A 25,645-nucleotide genomic window follows, 5' to 3' on the forward strand; every position below is an offset into this window, starting at 1 on the left:
AGGGAAAATAATAATAAAAAAATCATAATGATGTAAATACTGTGTGAGTCAGTTTTATGATTGTTTACCCTGCTACTTCCTTCACATTCAGTATGAAACTTAAAACTGATGATTTCACTGGCAGCTGGATTATTTACTTCTCAGGTTGCAATAATGATTGCACAGAATACAGCAAAGCATTTCAGTAGATGAGGCAATTTTGAGACGTAGAATTAATAACCTGAAATAGGTTTTTAAAAGTAGTATCATATTAAGACTGTAGCCCTGAAGTGATCACGGAAGGAAGAAATTGAGGGACATTTTCTTTAGGAACAGTAATAAAAAAATGTATTCCCTATTTATCCTCTACCCCATAATAATAGGGACAGATACTGCTCAAGCTTCTTCATTCTGTTTTCCATATTGTTCTAAATCTTCACTCTTTGGGGTGAAGCAGTCCCTAGGGGAAAAAACAACAATAAATGCATCTTTTAGATAACCCATGCCCATCCACTTACTATTTTGAGATTGTGAGAAAGATACATTTGCAATGGTAATTTCTGAGATGTAGATTTTTATGCAGCACCCTCAGTTATAGTTCTTTCTATATATGCTCTCCAAAACTATTACATTACAATGTCTTTCAGCTGTTGGATAGAGTCGTGTTTCTGTTTGGATTAATTAGTGAGCTGTCAAACAAACCCCCCTCTTTTTCCATTAGTCTGGAATCACAAAAAAAACACTCAAGATTTTTTATGTAGACTTATTTTGAAGAGGGACAGAAAGAAGACATGGTGGCTGGGATTTGTCAGTCTGTTAATACAGGCAATGATCCTGAGTGTATGAAAGCCCAGGGTGAGAAACAACGTTGGAAACAGGTTGAATTTTTCCGGCAGCAGAACCATTTCTTGAGAAGGTCTCTTCTTTATCATCCCTTAAAACATTGGTGGTAGATTTGACCTTTATTTTGTGAGGTAACACATGCCTCTTCTTTTTTGCAGTGTCAGGGATTCCTTATTTTTTCCCAAAGGGTTACTTTTCTGTCTTTGAGAGGAGAGAAGAATTTTCATTCCCAAAACTGTCAGCCACCTGCTGAAACCATCAAAACCTCCTTGGATTCAGAATAGAAAAGCATTGTCTCTTTTTCTTGTATGCAACAAAGTGGTCATTATAGTAATGGTATAATAAGTAGTAGGGCACATGCCTGAGTTACAGAGAGGGTAGAACAAAACCAGATTTGGTGAGGCAAAAATGGGATTCAAACAGCTGCCTGAAGTGAAAATAGATGATCCTGGGAAATCACTGGGAAACGGTATCTAGTACTAATAATGTCAACATTGTTATTTTCACTTTTCTAACGTGTCAGTCTGTTGTTTGCAACATTTTTCAGAATAATACAATTTTTTTCAAATAATTTATTCTAAATGTGTATGGTATAGTTTGTTTTGTTCATGTGTCATATAAACAATATTTGATTTGTGCTTTCTTTGCAAATTGGAAAGATTGATTTTTCTCTAGTTGACATTTTGCATTTAGGTTAGTGCTTTCAGTTCCCATGTTAGGTTCTACATTTTGAAGTAAGTTGACTTCTCATAAATTTATGCTCTTTTGTAAGAGGGTCTCCAAGCCTATATTGCTTTTTTAAACATAGCTTGCCTCTCTTTTGGAGCAAGTTAATGCCTTGAAATTTAAACTGAAGGCATAGGCTTGTTCCATAAAGAGCACTAATAGTGTTCTTCCCCTCATTCAGAACACAAATGTACTATTCTTGACCTCAGCTGATAATCATCCTGAGCTGTTACTGTTTTTTATTTTCTTTCTTTCTTCTACTTTGTCCCCAAAATTGAAACAGAACAGCCTAAATTTAATTATTGGGAGAATGGCCATCAAAGGTTCCCATGCACCTGCTGATAACAAGGGAACTTCTGTGCTTATCGAATCTTTACTTTAGTTCTTAAAAGTTCTCTAATTGAACTTCCCATTCTTTATTTATCTTCTGGTAATATTAATTTGAATGTATTCATTAGTTCCTTCTTAAATTTTTTTTGAGGTGCCTTTGAAATAGATCAGTTGAGCTGTCAGTCTCACTACATATCTTTTTTCCTTATTTTCATGACTCAGTATCATCTCTAGGGTTGTTCTCTTGTTCCTAGCCTGTGTTGAAATTTCTTAGACCTGTTGAAGGGAGTCCAGAGAAGGGCCACAAAGATGATGAGAGGCCTGGAGCACCTCTGCTATGAAGACACTCTGAGAAAGTTGGGGCTGTTCAGCCTCGAAAACAGAAGGCTCTGGGGAGACCTGAGAGCAGCCTTCCAGTACTTGAAGGGGGCCTACAGGAAAGCTGGGGAAGGGGCTTTTCATCAGAAGATAATGATAGGACAAGGAGTAATGATTTTAGACTGAAATAGGGGAGATTTAGGTTAGACATCAGAAAGAAATTCTTCACCATGAAGGTGGTGAGGTACTGGAATGGGTTGCCCAGGGAAGTGGTTGATGCCCCATCCCTGGAGGTTTTTAAAGCCAGGTTGGATGAAACTTTGTGCAGCTTGGTTTGGTGGTAGGGGTCCTTGCTCATGTCAGGGGGGTTGGAACTAGATGATCTTTAAGGTCCCTGTCAAGCTTAACAATTCTATGGTAAGTGATAGATCTACCTTTTTAGTCACTTGGGATTAAACCTTTTGGTGAAGAGATCCATTACTGTGTTTTAAATCTATTGATTCATAGTAGAAAAGCACAATTTGAACTCAGAAGTCACTGAGTGAACTTTCCATTAAGTTAGGAAGACTTTGGTCACAGCTCATTTGAGCTTTATGAAGTAGAAAATGTGGTGTAGACCACACTGGCATTTTATTAGAGGAAATAATGCATCTAACCATATAGTGAAATACTGTAGCCAGTTACATAGACTTACACCTATTTCACACACAGATGATCTTCTGAGCATAAAGTATTAACAGTGCACATACTATTTTGTTTTAAGTGCTATTTACTTTTAAGCCAGTGATATGGAATAAAGTTTAAATTTAAAAAAAAATATTGATATAAAGTTTCCTAACTGGAAATCGGTCTCACACAGGGATGTGTTCAGGATGTTCAGCTGACATTAGCAAAGACTAATTATAAACCTGTTTTATTTAATGGTATAATCTGAAATTGCATTTAGGAAAGTTCAGCATCAAAATGATTTTCTTGAAATTTCTATGTTTTAAAAATAACTTTGAATCTATTAGAAGATATAAAAATATGTTCTGTTTTGTAACTCGGCTTTCTTCTGCGTTAGGTTGTACTTGAGGCCATCTAAAAATCTTTGTTTCACAAGATCTTTTCTTAGAAAGTGAGCTTGCTTCTAGCATTAGATGTTTACAGTGTGATCAAACAGTTCAGCAAGCTGCCAATTGACATGCGTAATGTTACTATGCCTTTTGAATTGATTTGGTTTTGTTTGTATTAATGAATGTGTTCACATGCACATGTGCATGGACATGTAAAAAATGCCTTTATGCAATTTAGTCACAGAAGACACTGTCATGAACTAAGGTAACAGTTAGAAAGTTGATGGAAAAGTTGACTTCAGTTTCTACATTAAAATGGTGTGAGTGTCATTGGAGGGTAGCTGTGATTATATTCTTGATTTATTTTTCCATTCCACTCGCAAGTCTCCACGCCTGCTGTCTAAGCTCTGGGCATTTTGATTGGCAGTATTTCATTTTTTTCATCCAGATCTTTTGGCCTTTATGGTAAAATGCTATTGGGAGGAAGGAAAATCTTTACGATGTAATTTATAATGACAGAAACTCTTTTCATCAGTAGATTTGACTTACTCTGTTGCCAGAAGTAAATTATCAGCTGGGAAGTTATAGCCTCTATCATTATGGGCTTATTGTGTATATTGGCACTGCACAGCCAGAATGGGCATATGAAGATGAATGTGTTGTATGCCAACATGGCCTTTCCTATGCAAAACATTCTGTGAGTGCTGAGGTAATTTATACAAGAACATCGCAGAGAAGGCCAAAGCTAAGTCCAAGTAAATTAAACATACCCATCTGGCTTTACTTTCCAGCAAATGGACACAGCTAGATTTTCCAATACAAATAACTATGTTTATTATAGCTTTTATTTACAGTGCAGTTTTTCTGAAGCTCTGCTATAGGACATAGTCCACTAGTCAGAAGTTTTCCAGAAAGTTTTTTGGATCTTGGAGATGCCTGCAGTCAGGAGATAACAGAACTCTCTACATTCTAGGCAGCCAGTATGTTCTTAAAATGTGACATTGGTCTGAAAATACTGCATCTGATTTCAGTGGCAAGAAAAGATAGTTTTGAAAAGTAAAATGCACATGTTGTTCTAGTTCTAATCCAAGATCATAATTGAAAATGTGTAAAAAAAAAAAAAAAAAAAAAAGTCCCTAACAATACCTGAATCTGAAAAGACCTCTAGGAATTAGGTTTTTTTCCAAGAATTTTTTTTTTCATAGAATTAACAAAGCAGCTTTAAGTTGTAGTTTTGAAGGACTGGCCTCAAATTGTGGCAAATGTTTGGCTTATTTTAGTGGAATTTTTCAGATTAGTTAAATACTTAAAAAAAATGAACACAGATATACTTGGAAAATATCATGGCGACAAGTGCTTTTCAAGTCCTTTTTTTAGGCAGATTTTATTATGGAAATTTGTATTACACTGATAAAAGAAAATATGAACTGTACCCAACTGATGATGAATAGATTTTCCTTACAGTTCAGAGATGTGTTAGTGCACCTCTGTGTGTGTTTCTGTACAAAATGTACGGTTTTGTGTACCTGCAAAACACTTGGGTAGTCAGAAATGTGACACACTGTGCAAGTCAGCAATGGTTGCATTTTCCTAGTTTCTCATAAGGTCTTAATAATTTGCTAGCTAGAGGATGTATTTCCACCACTGAGCCATGAATGAACTTGAAGATGACCTACAGTAAAAGAAAAGATGGGTGTAAGTAACAAGAATGAGATTTTGGTTGCTTATCAGTGAATGCACATACTTCCCTTTTCTACTGCCACCTGCCTGATGTTATGTCTCCTGAGAATGTAATTACAGATAGTTCTAATCCTATATTCCAAAATGTCAAGGCAAGGATTAGTCCAGCAGTTTTCTCGAAGTTTGCTATAAATACTTCACATCAGGTCTGTTGGAATTTCCATTTTTGTACAGTTTAGTTTGGTGCTAAGTGAGGGTTTGATATAGATGACTGTTATGGGCAGTCTCAGGGGATAAAAATAATTTAACTACACCATATTTGATTTTAAAAAGCATTGTTTTCACCCTGTGTTCAGTTTTTATTAAGTGTTAAAATATAGTGAAAAGTAGTCAATTGTAGTCATAACCATGCAAAATACAAATCCTTATCCATTTCATTTCAAGAGACAGATGGTATACATTTAGATTGTACTCAGTTTTCTTACAGAAAGGTGAAGAGTTCCATTGTTCTCCACAGTCTTGTCATACTCGCTTGTGTGGCAAGGATTACAGATTTTGGTCTAATCTCTAACAGCATCCCTAGACTAGATAGTACTGCAAGACTAGATAGTACTGCAGAATCTTTCAGTTGTGATCACATAGGAACGCTTTTGATTACTGATGGAAATAGTGCCTGGTTTCTTTTCATACATCTAAAAATCTTGTGAGACACTGCTTTATGCATCTTTGTTCTTATAGGAAGTCATAATACTAAAGTTTACTAGTAAAATTCATCTTCAGTACAGTTGTTTATATGATCTATGCTTTCATTAATAAAGAGTCCCGGCTGTTGTGCTGTTAAGCACAACTTAATTACTATTTGTAATATGGATGTGGTAAATGATCCAATTTAGTGAAACAGGAGAGCAGCTGTTGCCTTGTCTTATGTTTGAAGTCACTGGCTTTTCTCCTATTTTGTGTGTGGCATCCCCTCTTTCATCATATGACAGTAATTCCATAAATTATGGACTTGGGTTCATCTGTAAACCCTGATCCTTGTCTTGTCTTCCCACTGTGTTGTCTTGTTCTCTTCTTTACTCATAATTTTATCATCTCATCTTACCACCATCCATTATTGCCTTTCCTTTCCTTTGTTACAGGTTCTAAGAATCCTGATATCCTTTTTCTTTCTAGTTCCTTTCTGCAGCCGTTTTACCTTACTGAAAGCCAAGTAAGTTTTTCGCTGCTGTGCTACCAAAACTAGTACTTTTGCCATCTTTCCTTGTGATGTATTTTCCTGGTGACACGTGCCTACATAGTTTCTCAAGACAATATGGAATTCATCAAAAGGTCTTCCTAAATATTGCCATTCTCCCTATGTCCCTAATCCTGCTGCTATTTGCTCTGGTGAATTACTGGAATTACTGTACTATTTTTTTTGTCTCTTTCCTCTTTTTTGGCTTTTTTTTTTCCCCTCTCCTGTTTAGAGGAGACACTGACAGCTAGGTTTTAACTAACACCTCAAATTGCTACAGGGTTTCCTTTCAGCTACAGGCAACAGCACTTCGATGCAATCAAGTGCTGTAGAGAGAGAAGGGACACATTTTATTTCTCCACCTACAAACTGTATAAGTTACAGTATCCTCAGTATCTTTTGCTTTGCTATCCTGGCACCTTAAGCTGTTGTGTTGTCTCACTTGATTTCTTTTGTACTTTTTTTTTCTTTTTTTTTTTTTTTTTTTTTTTTCCCCATCTTTGAAGCTTGTGTAGTTTGTTAAGCACTGCTCTAGCTGAGCCTGCCCAGAGCAGGGGAGGGTGGACTATGATCTCCAAAGGCCCATTCCAACCTCAACCATTCTGTGATTCTGTAAAATACAAGAGAAACAATAATGGAGAAATAAATTAGTATGGAAAAGACTATGTTCCCTGAAAGAAATATCATGCAGAACTAATAAATGTCATTGTAGAAGAAATTTAACCTACTTCCCTCAGCACAGAAGATGTAAATCCTAGTTGCAGTATGTTAGAGGAACTGCAGCACCCAGCAGGAGCCATCCATATTCTCTGTTTTAGAATAAAGCTAAATGACAAGTAGCATTCTCCAACTCATGTTGGTGTTCTGTCAGTTATGTAGTGTACTGTTTTCAGTATGTTTGGCAAGATGCTATTAATTATTTTAAGGGCAAAATCAAAATGAAAGACTACATTCACAAAATTAAGTACAAATTAAATCCTTGACATAACTCTTCTGCATGAAGGCATTTATTTTATTATTTCCAAAGAGGTTTTCATTTCAGAACTGAATAGTCAGGGGCAACTAAGTGGTATTTATGGTATGTAGGACTGCAGAGACCTCTAAAAATAGACTACAGTTGTTGATGCTTTTATATATACAGAAGGAAGAAAATGTTACAGTCTCTATTATAGAGACAGAAAAAAAGTATTTAATGAAAAGAAGTTACTTATGAAGTTATTGAAACAGGAGAGGTCGTGAGGTTAGGGAAAATATTGAAAACATCATAAATTTAGGACTTAAATTTTAAGGAGAATATTCTTTCTCAGACTACTGTTGTAGAATCAAATGTATTTTTAAAAGCAAACAAGTCTTGAAGGTATTTCCTTTAGAAATCAAGTGCTAGATTACAAAAAAATACTATTTCCTTTGTAGAAATAGGTGGAAGTCCCTTCATTTTACTTAATTTTCTTCTAAAAAATTAGGAAAATCCTCACAATGAGAGGAGTGAATAATGATTTATCAGTTTAAAAACATACAGTACTGAAAAAGCTCATACAGGTTAATGATGTGTTTGTCTAAACTTGCTAATAGATTGTGAAGTTCACCATAGTTCTAGGCATGCAAACTTTTATATTTTTCAGGTGTTGATTGTAGGTCGTCTCTGGATGCAATTTCACGATGGGATCTGTGTGTTTCTCCAGGGTTACAGTGTATGCAGTACATGTAGCTTAGCTTTTGTTGCTAGCAAGACGATAGTATATAGATGTGTTGCTCAAATAGAGAATAGACTAGACTGTTTCTGTTGGAAGGAGCCTACAATGACCATCAAGTCCAACTGACTGACCAATTCAGGGCTGATCAAAAGCTACAGTGTGTTATTACGGGCATTGTCCAAATGTTTGATCACCTTCTCAGTAAATAAATGCTTCCTAGTGTCTGGTGTAAACCTCCTTGGTGCAGTTTTAAACCAATTCCACATGTCCTATCATTGAATAACAGGGAGAAAAGATGAGAATCTCTCTCTCCCCATCCCCTCCTCAGGAAGCTCCAGAGAGAACAATGAGGTCACTCCTCAGCCTCCTTTTCTTCAAACTAGACAAGCCCAAAGTCCTCAGCTGCTCCTCATAGGATGTTCCTTCCAGCCCTTTCGTCAGCTTTGTTGCCCTTCTCTGGCAGCATTCAAGGAACTTAGATCCTTCTTAAGTTGCAGGGCCCAGAACTGCCCAATTTTCAAGGTTAGGCCACATCAATGCTCAATACAGGGGGCCATAACCTCTTTTGTCTGCCTGGTTACACTGTGCTTAATGCACCAACACCTTATGGCTGCCAGGGGACACTGCTGACTCCTGTTGAGCTGTTGCCAGCCAGCACCCCCAGATCCCTTTCTGCAGGACTGCTCTCCAGCCACTCATCTCCACTTTATACTTGTGCCCTATGTTACTCTGTCCTATATACTTGTGCCCTATGTTACTCTGTCCTAGGTGTAATCTGGCACTTTGGCTTTTTAAAGTTTAGCCCAGTGCTCGAATCTTGTGTACATCACTTCACAAGGCCTCTTGTCCCTTTTGAATCAACAGGACCTTCCAGTTTGGTATCATCTGTAAGCTTGGTAATGGTGCATTCAGCTCCTGCATCCAGATTCTTGATAAACATTGGCTGCATCCATGACAACTTGCTGAGCCCTGCCCTTCAGCCAGTTCTGCACCCAGCACACTGTAACCCCAGTCATCCCACAGTTGGACAGCTTGTCCAGAAGAATGCTTTGAGGGACAGTATCAAAAGCCTTACTGTAATCCAAAAAGCTACATCCATTATGACCTTCCCTTCATCCACTAGGCAGATAACCCTATCATAGAATGATATTAAAGTAATTAAACAGGACTTTACTTTTGTGAGCCCATGTTGATTGTGACACTCTTCTTTAAATGCCTTTCAGTAGTACCCAGTTTAATCTTCTCCATAATTTTTCCAGGAAGTGGTTAGACTAACAGGTCGGTAGTTCCCTGGATCTTTCCTTGTACCCTTTTTGTAGATGGGAATAGCAATGGCCAGCTTCCAGTCAGCAGGGACCTCCCTGGACTTGAAGACCTTTGGCAAGTGGTGAAGAGAAGTTCTGCCTGTTTAGCTCCTCCAGAACCATTTGACTCTATCTATTTTGAAAAACCTTGGACATGTTACATTGCATCTTAAATAACCTGACATGAAGTTAACCAAACCACTTAGAGTAGAATGTGCTTGTAACAGAATGTGGTTGTAGGAAAAGTTGGGGAGTTTCTAAAAGGGTGTAATAAACAGGTACTTGAGTTGTGGTGAAACTGGTTCCTTTGTATTGTGCACTGTGAACTCTGAATTCAAGTGATTCACTATCAAGTGCTTTGAAATTTCTATAATAAAAAAATATTTAAGGAGAGAATAAAGTAAATAAAACAGAAATAATATAATTGAATTTTGACCCCTTAAATTACTAACTTTCAAGGCTAATCTGGGAGAAACACTATTATTACCAATAAAAAGAATTTGCTTTGCCCTTTTAAAATTACCATAAACCTATTGACTGCGACAGAATAATGTTAATATTTAAGAAGTAGGACACTAGATTCTATTATCTCAGAAACTCTGTCACCTGGTACACTCTGTAGTACTGTTATCTAATTATTATCTTTAAATTGCGTTAGCGTGCCAGCAATTTGTCTACAGTTGGAAAAGTAATTGACATTTGGGTTACTGCTGCATCTTAGGGAGACTCATGAGCTGGTTCCAGAGAGTCCTCTTCTGTCAAGGCAGATTAGCATAATTTTACCTAAAAGAAGGGAAAAAGTTTTTTGTTTGGAGTATGTCATTTATATAGGGATCTTGTAATTTGGTGTTGAAACTCAGGTTATATAACAAAGCTAATTGTCAACTGAAAAGAGTTACAAGTGACTAATAAAATACACATCTGACTTTATTTCAAATTTAGTGCAGTCTGCCCTTTCACTGAGTGTACAGGCAGTCATTTATTGATTAAAAGCGCTGAGGTAAAAAACAGGATTAAAAAAACCAACAAAACAACAACAAACGGACCAAAATTGACTTCACCCTGGCTCAAACCAGGACATGTGGATAAGAGGGGAGTGTTTGCTTCTTAAAACCTGCTGTACTCAGTGCTGAAATCTACACATGTTGGGTCATTAGATGGATATAGTTATAGAGCTGTGGTCACACACACGAACAGTTTCTTTCACGCGCAGAAGCTGAACTGTCAGAAGGTTGCTGAAATGCTCTTCTTTATCTACTAGGGAAACTGTGTGGAGACGTGCTCAGTACACCCCTGATACTGTGCTGTTGCTTTCCTGGTGGGGTCAAGCACCTGGTCATAAAGGTTTCTTCTTAAGAACTGAAGGTTGTTCTGCCTGGTTGGCCAGCTGCTTTGGCAATGTTCACTGCCTTTCGGCTTCCTGTATCTGGCTCTAAGGCAAGTCGACCACTTTTTTTTTCCCTTTTCTATCTATCTATCTATCTATCTTTTTTTGTGAATGTATTTATTTATTTATTTATTTATGAGATCTAGACTTGGTCTTGAAGAGTGTTTAGATTTGTATTGAAAAGCTAGATTATGTGGGTGTTTCACATGGCACCAGTAATGAACTCAGGCCAACTGGCAAATGGATCTCTTACAAAATGAATTCTGACCACATTTATCTGATCATAATAGCATCACTACCTGTAGACCTCAGTTGATGAGGAACTTCATCCCTGTCTAACAGCTGGGAAAACTGAGAGGAGAGGGATATCAGTAATACAGCTAATAAAGTAACCAACACCTCAGGCACACATTCCCCCCCCCCAGTAACATCTGTGTATTATCATTAAAACAAAAAGTAGTTACATTCCAAATAATGTTTTCTAACTGCAACACAGTCTTTCACCTGATGTTTTATAGTAATTTCAGTTTCTTGTTGCATTAGTGTTTGGGAGAGAAGTGCTTCCCAACTCTTTTAATACAATTTCTTGGACTAAAATTTAAGAGATTGTTATTCCATGTAGCCCGAATAAGGGAAGAGCAACCTGTATTTCAGCAGTCCCATTGCACTGAATACATATCAACATCTCTGCAAAGGATTTGGTTCATGATTGTGTACAGTTAAAAGCTTGAAACTTTCCAGACTAATGTAATTTGGGATCTAAAGTTGATTAGAGATGCATGATTACAAAATGCACATAATAATTTATGTGACAAATGGAATTAAATTGAAAAGATATTTTAAACTACCACGAGGCATGTAGTTGTCTAGTGGTGGTTATAATTTTGCTAATGGAATTTGTTTAGGGACTTTTCTGTTTCCATTTAAAACCAAGAAAATCTTAAATCTCTTCAAGATTTTTTTTTTTTTTTATGCATGCTTCAGTAAGCACTGTCAGTATAATCCATGTGAAATATTTAGTCATGTTGGCTAAAACTACAAACCTCATCTGAGTTTCTTTTGGCTGTAACTTTTGAAAAAGATTTGGAGCACTAATGACCTGTTTGTAGAGGTTTCTGCCAATATGTCTTCATCTTTCCAGTGGCAACAGTTATGATCATCTCTCCTCTTGATGGTTTGCATAATATAGTCATCTTTTTTCAACCTTTATTATGGATTTGTTAGGGGCTTTTGCAGACCACATTAAGTTGTGGATTGTTTTCCATAAATTCCTTGATCTCTTCAATCTCTTAAGGTAGTCAGGAGAAAAATGTAAGTGATCTTTGAAACTATCAGAATATAACAAGATTTCTGCAATAATTTGTCATTTTCCATTTGAAAATGTTTCTAAAATAAGAATTTTACTCAAAAAGTACCTGAAGAGGCAGTAAATTTTCAATAAATACTTAAGTGATTATGCAGTCAAAAAGGTAATGCAGTGAGACTTCATGTTGTGAGAATGGGAACATTTATGCTAAAGAAATTGTGAAAATTAAGTATTTCAGAAGAGCAGATAATGCCTGTGTACTGTACTTCATCTGAATAAAGTGCTACTGTAACAAAACAGCTAGAGCTGTAATCCTAGAGTCAAAGCACCACTCAACCTGGTCCATTTCTGGACTGTTTTGTCTTCATCTGTACTTAGTCTAATGTGATTAATTTTCAGGCAAGTAATATTGTATAATAATTACTAGTAATTATATATTGTACAAATTCTGAAATCTCATAATTTGCGAGTGACTGAGTGAGAGAACACTCTAACTGATCAAGTATATTCAGAGATAACATTTCTGTTTGGTATAAACTGTGTGCCAGGAGAAGGAGAGATGACCTGCAGTGACCAAGGGGTTAGGCTTGTGTAACATTGTGAGGCTTCTTGAGGCAAATGCTAAGCATTATTTTGCTTTAAAATTCGAATAGTACCAATAATGAGGCAGCTTTACTGTTAACTCAGGAAGAGAAAAATAACCTTTTCACCTTGAAGAGTGCTGTGTTTAAAAGGTCAGAGCTGTACCTGGAGACAGAGATGCTTAGTGATGATGTGTCTGCACATGGGTAATAATGGTAATGCAAAGTTCTTGAAGTGCAGTGAAAGTGTAAGTTTCCAGTAGAACCAAGGACATTAAGAGAAATGGTAATTTCTTAGATTAAGGGTTTTGCTTACAATACTGTAAAAAAAGTTAGGTAAGGCTGGTCTTTAAAGAGCTCAGGACCAGAATTTTATATTCTCAGCCTACACAGCAGCTGCTAGATTTTCAAAATAGCTCAAGTCCCAACAGTTCCTGTTCTGCAAGGCAGAGAGCTCTTAGAGAAATCTGGCTCTCCTTTGGGTGCCAAAATGAGATCTAAACTCTCAGGAAAATCTGACTTCAGGAAAATCTGTGAGTATGCTGATTTCTTGGGGGGTGGGGGAAGAAGAAAACAAAAAATCCATTAAATGGAGATGAATATTAGATTACAGCAGAATATTTCTTAGCAATTAATTCTTGGCATGATTATGGTAGTGCTCTGGTAACCAGAAGTCTTATTCTCTGAATAGTTGTTAGAGGACTACATAGACTAAAAATAAAAGAACACTTGTATAGTTATGTTTAATGGAACCATCTCTTGCATTAACATCGCTTGTCTTTGCATTCTCTGGTGCTCCTTTTTGAGGTGCACAGAACAACAAATGTATGGACTTCTCCTGTGTGGTTTGAGACAGGAACAGCTATGTATCAAAAGTACATTTAACACAGGTGTGATGCCAAGAATAGATGCAAAAACTTCTAGTTTAGATATCTACTCCTTGAAAGTCAGTTGTCTCTCTAGTCTTTTAAATAGAAAAAAAAAAAGTATTTTCAGAAGTGGAGAAGAGGGAAACTTATTCTAATAGTGCCTACAGTTAACCTTTAAGAAAGGAATCTGTTAGCAAAACTTCCGTCTTCACAATATACATATAAAATATACAACGTTACACTGTTTTGTCTGAAGCGGAGCAGGTTTTCCAGTATGGGTGGGGATTCATAGTTACATTTAACAACATGGATAACAACACAAAGGGAAAGTAGTTGTTGGCTTTAGAGAGACCTCTCAAATGTGGTTTTCAGACATTTAAAAACATGATCTTGCCATTCAAATTTTGCTTGTTTCCACATGTAGTTCCTGCACCATTTTTGTAAACTTTTCTATGTCATTGTTTCTTCAGAGATAATAATTTCCAGTGGTTTATGTGGTACAAAACTAGAAATTGAGATTTACTATGAAAGTTGCTTGAACAATTCCCAGTCTGTGGCTCTTTATTCTCTACTTTGTCTAGCAACCACAATGTTGTTCCTATCTCATCTATTTTGGGGTAGTAGTTCAAAGTTTTCCTCAAAAGCTGAAAGTTCTTGAGTTCTCATTCACATTTGAGGGTGTTTTACAAAGTACCTGCATAACCACTTACTGAATCTGTGAGGCACTTACTGAAACAAGAAGCAGGCTGTGCACTCGGGCAACAATAAATACAGCAAGACCACTAACATAATCTCCAATCAGCATTCACAAAGGTTGAAAAAAAGTTCAGTACCTCAAGAAAAAAAGCCTTTCTTTCCCTTTTGTAGCATCTCTCTTGAAACAAATACACAGAGAAAGGAAATTCTGCAGTGATGCATAACCTAAAAAAAAAATAATAATAAAAATATCTTAATGCCAGCTCTTCAGTTGAATTGTGTTTTGCCATTTTTAGTATTAGGTCCTTTAATGTTCAGTGGATATATAAATAATATTTTGTTATATGTATATTCTCTTCTGTAACTCTTTGTAAAGGAAAGAATGCATTTCAACATGTCTTAGTTTCAAAATAGGATGAAAGATCTTAGGGCTTGTTGGAAATTTGTGTTTTTCCCCTGTATTAATTTTGTAAGCATTTCAGAAGGCTACACGGTAGTTTTCCTGCATTTATCTAGGAGTAGCCTTGTATTAGCTTTGTTTTGTAAGTTAAAAGTTTACATCACTCGGTTGCAGAAATATATTTGCTTCCAAGCTTTCTATGCTCCTGCTACAATATAATTCTGTTTGTTAACATCTCTCTGAAAAGATGTCACCTTAAATCCCAAGGTGAACTGGCAGTTCTGTAGCAGCCAACTTGCTCTGTGTTCTGAACTGTTCTGCCCTACATCTGTGAAACCTCCTTCAAATGTTCAGACAGGGCAGGTAGTGAACAGAGATGACCACCTCCAAAATTCTCTGTATTTATGTCAATGACTTGGCCTTGCTAAACTGAGTCCAAGGCTGACCTCAAGATTTTGTTGAGCTGAAGACCAAATTGCCCATGGCACTATCTACAGAGGAATTCATAAAACATGTAACTTTCTTTTCTTTTATCCCTCAATTATTTTGAAAGGCAGTAATGGCATCTTTTTGCCTTTTATGCAAAGTTACTCATGCAAAATGAATGTTTTCTTAGAATCAGCACCAGAAGGCAAAAATCGTTATCTTTGAACTGAACTGCTTAAAGAAAGTCACTTTGAAAATATTTCTTTTTAAGAATTTGTCTGTAGCCATGCATGAGTGGATGTCTCAATGTAGCAAGGAGTTGCTCATGCAGTATTCCTGGTGTCGCTTGCGATACAAGTACAGGCATCTTAGTCAACTGAACTAACAAACAGAAAGATCAAAATTAATGAAACATCATTTGCCAAAATCAAAACATACAAAGAATTTGTCAATTACAAATTTCAGGACAAGTAGTGCAGCTTAACTATTAGTCTAAAATTGGAAACACCAACTTTGTGTACAATGTGTGTGCAGATGTATTGAAATCTGCTTGATAGCTAAACAGTGGTATTTGCTGGATGCCAGGACATGCTAGTAAGTCTTTGGAAGGTGAAGTGGGGTGATAATTTTTTGAGTCTCCTGAGCCATCAGGATGCAAGTTTCTGGTGCCCTTCACAGTGTATCCAAAAACCTGTTTATGTTTGTGAATAATATTTCAAAGAAAATAAGATGAAAAATAATAATACAAAATAGTGCTTTGTACACTGTTTTCAATTTTTTGATATGTTAAAAGATAGTTGGCAAATATTTTAATCCTTATCCATTTGTCCTTACGCAATTTTTGAAAGGATTTGCCTTTTAGCCATGTTGGCTTTGCATAATTAATCCATCCAAGATTTATATTGCCTGTGGGTCAAACATGAGTTAAACTGAAAAATTTTTCTTGAGGAATTTTTGCCTTGCAGACAGATCTCATCTGAAAGATGACTTGCCACTGTGAAGTGGAGCTGGAATTTCACTAGCAGATGCTTTCATCAAAGGAAATAGGCAAACCTTTTACTGCACAAGCATGTCTATTTTGTGTCTCGACAGAGGGAAAAGAGAAAATTGCTGTCTAAAGTTTGGGAAGGCAGGCTGAAAAAAACAGCTGGATCTCCAGTTTATCAATATATGCATTGCCAGTCCTGATACATGGGGAAGGAAGAATGTTTGTGCTGCACTCTTAGAAACTTGTCTCTGTTGCCATGTTAAAGTAATCCTGGTTTGAGGAGTTAAGGGGGCTTCTTTCAGAACTATGATCATGTTCACAGTATAACAGGCACTCAAAAAAAACCCCATTAAAAAAAAAAACCAACAACCCCAAACAAACAAAACCAACCAAAACAGAGAAAATACTTGCCTTGCTGTAGAAATTATAGGACTGTATGGAGATGTCAGTGGGGAGTGCACATCCTTTTCAATTAGCCTCTGTACACTCAGTGGTGGAAATCATAAAGACTTTGAAATACTTTGGGTTTTTGGGTTTGTTTTTTTTGCCCTAGACTTGACAGGTGAGGATTTTCTTCATTAATGTACTTTCTACTGCCAGTTCCCCTGCTGCATGGCCTCAGGCTTTTGCTCTCTTTAAGGGTCTCTGTTCCTTTGCCAGTGATGCTTGGGCTGACCAATTGAGTCAGTTTTGGACAGGCTGGATTAGAAAGTAACCTAGGTTTTCTTGATTTCTTACAGTAATAGTTCGATTTAGGACATTGGATATTCTTTTTTATTTGTCATTTTAATGTAAACTACCAGAGAGCCCTCATGGAGAGCTGAAGTAGAACATAATCCTCCTTTTGCTAGCACATCTTTTGGGGAGTTAAGCTGTGTTTGCGTTTCATGTAGCTTCTGCACCTTGGAAATCTTGGACACTTTATGGACTTAAATGAGCTGAACCTACCGACTTTGCTGTTGTGGAAAGGACTATCTGTTGTTTCTATTTTATATGTGGAAATAAAAGTGTATAGATATTAAATGATGTGACCAAGCTTGTTTGACATGTAATGATTGACCTGAGACTAAACTGGTGTACCTGATGTTTGTATAGCTTTGTGGGTTTTTTTGGGTGGTGGTTTTTTTTGTTTGTTTGTTTGGATTGGTGTTCTTTTTGTTTTGTTTTCCTCTGAAAGTGATAAAAGTCTTTTCAAAACAGTGTTCAGAATCCATCAGGTTCAGGCTTTCAGACAGAGACTGTAAGAATATGTTAATTTCCTCCCATGAAGTGCTTAGAAAGTGAGAATAGACAATATTGATACAGCATGAAAAAAAAAACAACTTTCTACTCTAGATAAATGGATGGGAAGGTGATAAAAAACTTCAAATGTAGACTTTACCAGAACAAAAATAATCTATTTTCATTTTACTTATGGCACTGATGTCTTTTTTTTATTCAAAGGAAGAGTATGGGCCTTGATTGCTTCTTGAATTTGACACAGCTATGTCCATGGTCCCCTAATTGTGTCATGTGTTATCCAATGCTCTGATAGCTTTGTTAATTCCCAAATAATATTAAAGAAAAATTCTAGATGATGATGAAGTATCATATGTGGGAGAAGTCTAGGAAAGAGATAAATTAAAGGAACAGCTGAATAGGTAAATTAAGTTTGTCTGATCACTGGGTAAAACTTGTTTTCAGCTCATAGCTCGGAATTCAAAGCTTAAGCACAAGAAGGCAGAGCTGCAGTATGTTCTGAAGAATGTGCTAAAAATCAAAACTTGCATACTGACTGAACGGCTACTACCCAAAATGTACAGAGAAAATACTCTTTTTTTTTTTTTTTCATATTGGATTGTGGTTGGAAATCATGTAGCTTGTGCTAGCAATTCCATTTTGTTACTTCCAGCATGTGTTCCATATCCTTGACTAATAAGGCTGTACTCCTTTTCGAAAGAGAACTTACTGAGAAGGGAAGTGGTTGTTTCACGTGATCAGCAGAGTAATTTGGAATTGTAAGAAAAAAAAAGGCACATAGTTTTTGTTCATTTCTTCAGGAACTGAAATTGCACTGTGGATTGTTTCTGGTGCTGCCCAGGAGAGGCCTTGTGACAGACCATGATGTCACCTGGTGGATTTAAAAGGCTTGTAGAATTAACGTTGAGATATGAAACATGGTTCAGTGAAGAATTGGTGCCAATTCTGGATTATAAAAGAAATTTCTTGTTTCCTTTGAATAATGGCTCCAAATGTAAGTGGAATATTTTGACAAATTGTTCTCAGATGACAGCTCTCTTGGGATAGAAGAGTCTTTATGCTTGGTATCATGTTTGTGAGTTATCAAGTAGGAAAAGGAGAAAGAATGCAAGTGTCTCTGTGTGTTCAAGTAGCCATGTTAAAAGCATTTGTGGGATCTATATGAGAGAGGATCAGGTTGTTATTCATAGTTTCTGGGATCTAGGAAAGCTAGTTTACTATTTTGCTCAGGAAACAAATAAGGATGCTAAAGGATAGGGTACAAATCCTTTTCTGTAATTAAAAAGTAAAATGCAGTTTATGCATTTAGTGGGGATAAAAATAACATAAAAAGTGAAAAATGGTGTATCGTGTAACTTACATTTTCTCATGCTCAGTACCAAAAGAGTTGTTTTTTCTGGTAGTCAAAAAATGTCTTAGATTTCCATGCTCTCTATATAGTCTTAGACAGTATATTTGAAAATTGCTGTATTAACAGGTTTTAGACAAGCAAAAAGGCAGGTTTTTAATGCCTGATTTCGCTTCTTTAAACCCTGATGTCAGTTTCATTCCTACCCATGTGTTCATGTGGCATCTAGGTGTCAATTGCGTATTCAAACACTGCAATTGAAAGTTTGCAAAGTTTTGTGATGTATAATAAAAACTTCCTTTAATTCCCAGTTTAGTGCAGTATGAAATACTGAGCAAAATATGTGAAGGAGAATGTGGTTTGTTTGTTTTTTCCTCAAGTACTACATTTACATACATAAGGTGTTACCTTATACATGTGTAGAAGCAGAATGTTTCGTTTTGCCCATTGCCTACATCTAACAGGCTGTAGCATTTCTCTTTGTGATCTCTCCAGTGCTGAAATTCTTCACTCATGCAGCTACAGTAGATGCCTAGGTATGTCTTTATTTCCAGTCTCTTTTTTTTTTTTTTTTTCAATAGTTGAGGAAAACTACTAAAACAGTTCAAGAGCCTTTTTGTGGTGATGCTGTGCTTGGGCTAATGAGCACCCATTCATTTTATTAGCCTTCCATCAGTGGGACTGAAGTAGGTGAAGAGTGCAGAGCTTTCCATTCTTTGTGCCCCCAAAACCACTTACCAGACATTTTGTTCTCCTTAATAAAGAAAAGTAGGAAGGGTAAAGAGAGTCTGTGAACTACTGCTCCACTCTTAGAATCTCCGCAGGATGTGACAGGAGGTTACCATGCTGCAGTAGCATCCATCCCAAAAGTGTGAGGACTCAGGAGGATTGTGCTGTATCCCTAAAATGCTCTGAGACTTGGTGGTGTCATCAGCAGCCATGGTTGCTGGAAGAGAATCCAGATGCTTCATGTATGCTTCGTGTACTTTGTAGAATGTGTGCAGATTAAACATCTTAATCTTATATTAAGTACTTAAGAGAAACCAAATGGACTCAACATGGGGTTTTATAAATTGCGTACAATGTTTAGGTAGTATGGGAGCTGTTGGAGATGAAATAAAAATAGTACTTGCCATTATTCACCCCAGGTACACCTTACTTTTGGTCACTGAGTAATTGTTCAAATAATGTAGATTTTATTATGAAAAATGTACAAGTTGAAGTTATATTCTTATTGTAAACATACTAATATAAAGAGGTTACAGAAGAAATTAGTTTGGCCTTAACGTATGGCTGTAACTTTTTTCTTCTCCCCTGCCTCATTTGAATCTAGGCTAAAAAGTGAGCTTAGATGAAAGCTGACTTATAGATAAGTCTGTGATTTGTCTTCCAGTGGGTCAAGGCTGAACATTTATTATTGTTTTGATGGTAATTTTTTCATTGAAATTAGCTCTTAATTTAATATTTCATTCTCTCCTCCTCCAGTACCTCTTTGAAGTGCAGAAGGGCAACAATAGCGTCTGCCTTGCACTCCTGAGATGCTTTGGCTGATAATTTTCTGTTGCTGTCCTTCTCTGACCACATTCTCTTATTATCTTCCCTACCTTGTCACCACCTTGCTGAAACATTATTATTATGCTAACTCTACATATTTACTGGGAACACTTTTTAAGCTTCAGAGTTTTATAAACCTGTGCCTTTGAAGTACTTCTGCCACAGTAGATTCTCTAAAAAGAAAGATTCCTTTAAACATCAGCATTTCTTGATAGAAGGAAAAAATTAATGGAAAATTCTTCATTTTCAGTAGCAAAGGAGTTGTGATAGGATGCATTGCATTACTCGTGTATTGATATAGTTACAGAATATACCAAAAGGTGCTTTTTAAACTACAATTAACCTACATAATTAGGAGAAGAAAAAGAAATATTTTTCCTATGATGGCTTGAATGTTAATTATAGCTTGACTCACTACATCAGGAAATGAGCATGGTTTACCTGTGTGTTGACAAATATTAGAAAAACTGATAGTGAGTGCCATTGATTTAAGAGGTACTAATTTAGTGTATGTAAAAGATGACAGAGGTGTCCTGCAGTGTTTCCAAGAGTGCAGTTCCCCGTGCTAGGGTGGAGGCAATGCTGCTGTCACAGTGTGCCACAAAACAAGGAGTTGACAGCCATTTGCTGCAGTCCCTATGTATTGCCTTTTTATGTTTTGTATGTTTAAGATGATACTTTCTAATTAGCCTTCTAGATGTGATAAAGCATTAATAAATTTTAAAAATCAGATAAGCCTATACTATAGTTTTTGTAGTGTGTTCAACTCTTTTGGCCAGTGGTCAAGTTAATTGCATGTTGTTATCAGAGGATTATTCTGTTCTTCTGGTAGTGGGCAAAAGATAAATGTGAAGTGTATTAACCAGAACAATGAAGCCAAATATTTAATATTTGCCTAGTAGTTTGGCATCCGGGTACTGAATGACTAGGTGCAATGTTTACAATAATTTCATTTTATTAAAGTCACAGAGCAATTGCATTGATTTCAATACATTTTGAGAGCTCTGAAAAGCTCTGAAAACTGAGACACTTATTCAGGAGCCAAAAATACAGACTTAAAACACTCCTACGAATGTAACTTACAAACTTTTGGTCAGAGTTCTTGAATACGAATAAACCATCTGTATAGTTACACCAAGGTGTTCCTGATAGTACATGAGACATCTTGAATTTATGAGATAAAATATAATTTATTATGCCTGTATATGAAATAAGGCTTAACCATCATTTGGTGTTTCTGAAGATAGTTGGAAAACCTGGTTGTGCTTAATAAATAACTCCAGACTGCTTTTAATGTAACAGTAGACTGTGCTACAAACAGGAATGGGAAAAAATGATTATATTTAATAGTGTAGCAGCTGTAAGGGTGCCATTAAACTAAGTGACTTAATGAATACTGATCTTGAAGCAATAAATCAAAATGCAAACAATTTACTCTAATCAAGTAAGCAGAATTTTTCAGATACTTAAATTATATTAAATGAACATTTCAATCACTGTATGTATCTGCACATGTTCTTTAATTCTAGTTATTGTTTGTGTAACATCACTTCTAGGTTAATGCAGACTTACACTTTTCCCCTCTTATTTTCTGTTGGTTGTCTTGGTTGGATTTTTTCTTTGAGTGTCTAGTTGCTTGAAGTAAAGAGATTGGTTGCAGAATAATTAACGGTACTGATGTTAAATCCTGTGGCAACAGTTCCTTCAGGTAGGGGTAGCTCTGAGTGTCTGCATTTACAAATTTATTTAGGGGTGTTTCTGTACGTGGACACGTTTGCCTACATATATACCTGTACGTATGAGTGTGTTGGTGTGCACTCACAGCTCATGCTGGTTGCTGCCCACCAGTATAGAAAAGGAGAAAGAAAAAAGTGATAGTACCATCGTTTCCTGGGAGAAGTAATATCTGTTCTGACACTGAAAATTCATATGGAAATGAAAAGGAAATGACATGTTGTTTGCTGAGGTTGTAATTCTGGAGTCTCTTGTGGGATTATGAAAGTGATTTTTCACAGTCCAAACACAGTTGTATCAGTTTAGGTCTTGAGCCTACAGACATTCGTATGCATACAAAAATACAGCTTTTGGAGAGGAGTTACAATGAAAAATCAGAAGTTCTTGCTATGTAAACATTTGTACACCTTAGCTTTTTCTTGTTTATTTCAGTTTGCACAAGTGTTCTGGCTTCATCAGGATTTGTGATGTGTTTAGTTTATTTGCTGATCAAACTGGTAAACCTACAAGCCAGAGGGACATGGTGTGTATTGTGTTGTTGAGCTGTGCTTGCATTTCAGTTTGAGAGTTCCCTGAGAACCCAAAGGGTTTTGTCTTTTCTGTTATACTTAGCTTTTGGGTTTTTTTCTGGTGTTTGGTTTTTGTTATGGCTTTTTCCCTTTTTTTTTTTTTTTTGTTTTGGTTTTTTTAGTAGTGGAAAATAATAAATATGAGGCTTCTATAGCTTATTAAAGTATTCAGAGATCCTCAGTATTTGACTCTTCTCTTTATTTTTGGAATATATGGATTTTTTTTGCCTTATGAATCATTCAAATCTTCTGCTGGTGTCTATAGTTTTGTCTGGCATCAGAAATATGCAATTGATGTCTTCCTTAATAGTTACATAACAGCAAATTTGGTTCCTATCAGCAGAAAAATAATAAAGAGCCATCTCAGTTTTGTAGGTTACTTGCCATAGCTGTGAGGAGCAGGGGAAGGTCTGCATCATCTGTGGGCAGAATGAGGATGGAAAGGTATTAATTTTGATACGAACTGTAAGAGATGGACTTGTCTTCAGATTAAAAGAATGACAGAAGGGGATATTATAGCTGCGAGGTGTAATTATACCATACAGCTCTACAGTCTGACTCTTCAGAATATTCAAGATATATATTCAAGCCATCAGGAAGAAATCCAATACAGCTATTTCTGCATTAGGCAAGCACAGACTTCATGCTTGAACTGCTGACAGTTACCTACTGGCATCTTTACTGGGTGGGCCATCTTATTGGTCCAATAGTAAAAATAAATTGTACCACATAAAATTGGCTGTCACTAACTACAAGGCATTTCTATGAGGTTCTGTTTTGTGTAGGTGTGGGGACAGATGTCAAGGACTTTGGTGGTCATCGTATTGAAAGAAGATCCTGAAGAAAACAGTGGAAGGAGCAGTACTGAACTAATTTTCTGTGCTTCCAGCCCTACATTTATTAAGAAGCAGACAAGTAGAGTGGGACTTCAGGCATTCTGCTTTATCTAGAAAAAATGTTGTTCTTATTTGTTGCTGTTTCACTGTCAGTGCATCATGGTACAAAGCTTCTCAGAGTTCAAGGAGCATCTGGATGACACTATTAGTTATATGATGTAGTTTTAGGTAGTCCTACAAGGAGCAAGGACATAGACTCACTAATTCTTGTAGGTCCTTTTTTATGATTCTGGTTAAACTATTTACATCGAGTGTTCAAGGGACTGGCTGTAATTTAGGTGATACTTTGTAGTTTGTGCTAAAAACTGATAGCTAATAACTTTGCTTTGTGAGCAGAGTTGATCTTCAGTTATCCAGACATTAATTCTGATGAGCCCAAATTGGTGACCAGTAGAAAAGTATTGTCTGAAATTGTCCCAATTCTTAAAATATCGTTTTTACTAAATAAATAAAGGATGGAACTGTCAGTCACAAGTTCCAGAGCTGTAGACTCTGTGCATAGCTTTAATGTCACCTCTGAATCTTGTGTATTTCCACTTAGAAAAGAGAGAAGGCTGTTCTACTGCTTCTAAAATGATGTTGCTGCAAAACCCAGAATGGGCAATAAGCAGTTAATAGTGCCAGAAGAATTGTTTACATTGAGACTGTCAGTCTTTTGTGCAGAGAAGTTGATGTTACCTTGGGTTGACAGCGAGTTCTTACAGTAAATCTATTAAAGTACAAAAGGCCGTGTTTTGGAAACTGACACTGAGAGTGCCTCTGGTTTCTAAGAGCAGCTCATCCTTTATTCTCTCATAATGAAATTCCTCCTAACAGATGAGTCAGGCCAGAAGTTAAAAATGTTATCATAAGAGGAAAATAAGCTTAAAGTGCCCTTACATTTGTTAATTCTTTTTTCTTTCCAAATTAGAAGTTGATCTTAAAAAACAATAGTGCTCACATGGGTTAATTTACTTTTATGACTTTTATTATCATAAGTCATTACTTTTCAATGTGATCTTTCAAAGGTACTTCACCAAAATTTAGTTATATTCATTCACTTAATTTATTCATTGATAAAAAAATAAACATTTAAAGGATAGCAAATTGAAAACTAGGATACTGGTAACATGATGGAAACTGGTGCTGAACTTGAGTCCCTTTGAATATGTGGCTTCTCAAGTCTGTCATTCAAAATGTTACCCCTGAATAGTATAAAGGAAACAGAATTCAGTGTGTTGAGATTCCATTTGTTCTGTTTACAGTCACTTGTCACAGTTTGTGTAATACATTGGAGGTGAGAGGGGTCTCTGTGCCTGTAACCATACTGGTATGCTTTAATAAATTGCATCTGGTTTTATATAATTATAAAACAATACATTTTTATTCATATAAGCCCCAGAAATGGTTTTCCTCTGAAGGAAAGAGAACTTAGTCATTGAAAATAAGTAATGTGTCAATAAATGTTTTATGCCTTGATTGTCATTTTTACTGCTTGCTGCCCTCCCTCTCTCCCCCCAGTATTTTTGGCATGTGTAAAATTGTGATAGTAATTAGCCTGGCAGCAGAAAGGGTAGTGTTTTCTTTCTAACTATGTGAGAAGGTAGGAAATCATACAAACAGAAAAGCAGCTTGAAGCAATTAGGTGAGTTAGGTTAGAATAAAGGGCTGCAAGCCTTCTCCTCCAGAATGTACACTTCCCAGGACAAGTTACAGGTTGAAAATACACCCCAGGAGACTTTCACAGTAGTTAGTATTCACCTGGGCATCCAAGCACGTAATAAAAATACCATTTATGAGGGAATCTGACATCAGAAGTGTATCAGTATAAATGTAACCTTGATATAAAGAAATTCTAAGCATACAATTTTAAATAATTTAGGAATTTTAATTAAAACCTTTTATCTGGAAGTTGAGCAGGTTTGCAAATGACTGTCTCTTAGAAGGCACTGAAGAAACAATATCAAATGACCCACATTAATGCTAATTTGATTTCTAACTTTGCATAGATGAATAAGGGGAATTGAAAGTGATGCAGCTGTACATCTGCCTTGCCTCTTACCTTGTCTCCTGAGGTTATCAACTGTAGTATGAAACTTAGGAAATTTATTTTCTCCACTTACTTACCAGTTTAAACAGAGAAAGTTGAAATAAGATGATAAGGAGAATGCTGACCAGTTACAACTTGGTTAGGCTGTGTTTTCAACTTAGAGCTTGCTTAGACTGAATTTGAAATGCTCATCTAGTAGTCAAAGGCTTTCTTTCTCTTTCCTCAAAACATTGCTCCTTCAGTTTCTCAACAGAACTGTGGCATTGCCTGGAAGTATCCCTGTGTGGTTTAAAAGCCTGATGAGAGCTTTTGAAAGTGCCAAGGACTTACTGACAAATCCTAGAGGCTTATTTTTTCATGTTTTTTAAATGCATGCCATACTTTGCCAAAAGTTACTTCATTATTTTTGTTCTTTTGTTCAAGTTCCAGCTTCCTGCTTTTTTTTTTTTTTTTTTTTTTT

This window comes from Chaetura pelagica, unplaced genomic scaffold (assembly GCF_000747805.2).
Source record: "Chaetura pelagica isolate M959 unplaced genomic scaffold, ChaPel_1.0 scaffold124, whole genome shotgun sequence".
Classification (NCBI taxonomy): Eukaryota; Metazoa; Chordata; class Aves; order Apodiformes; family Apodidae; genus Chaetura; species Chaetura pelagica.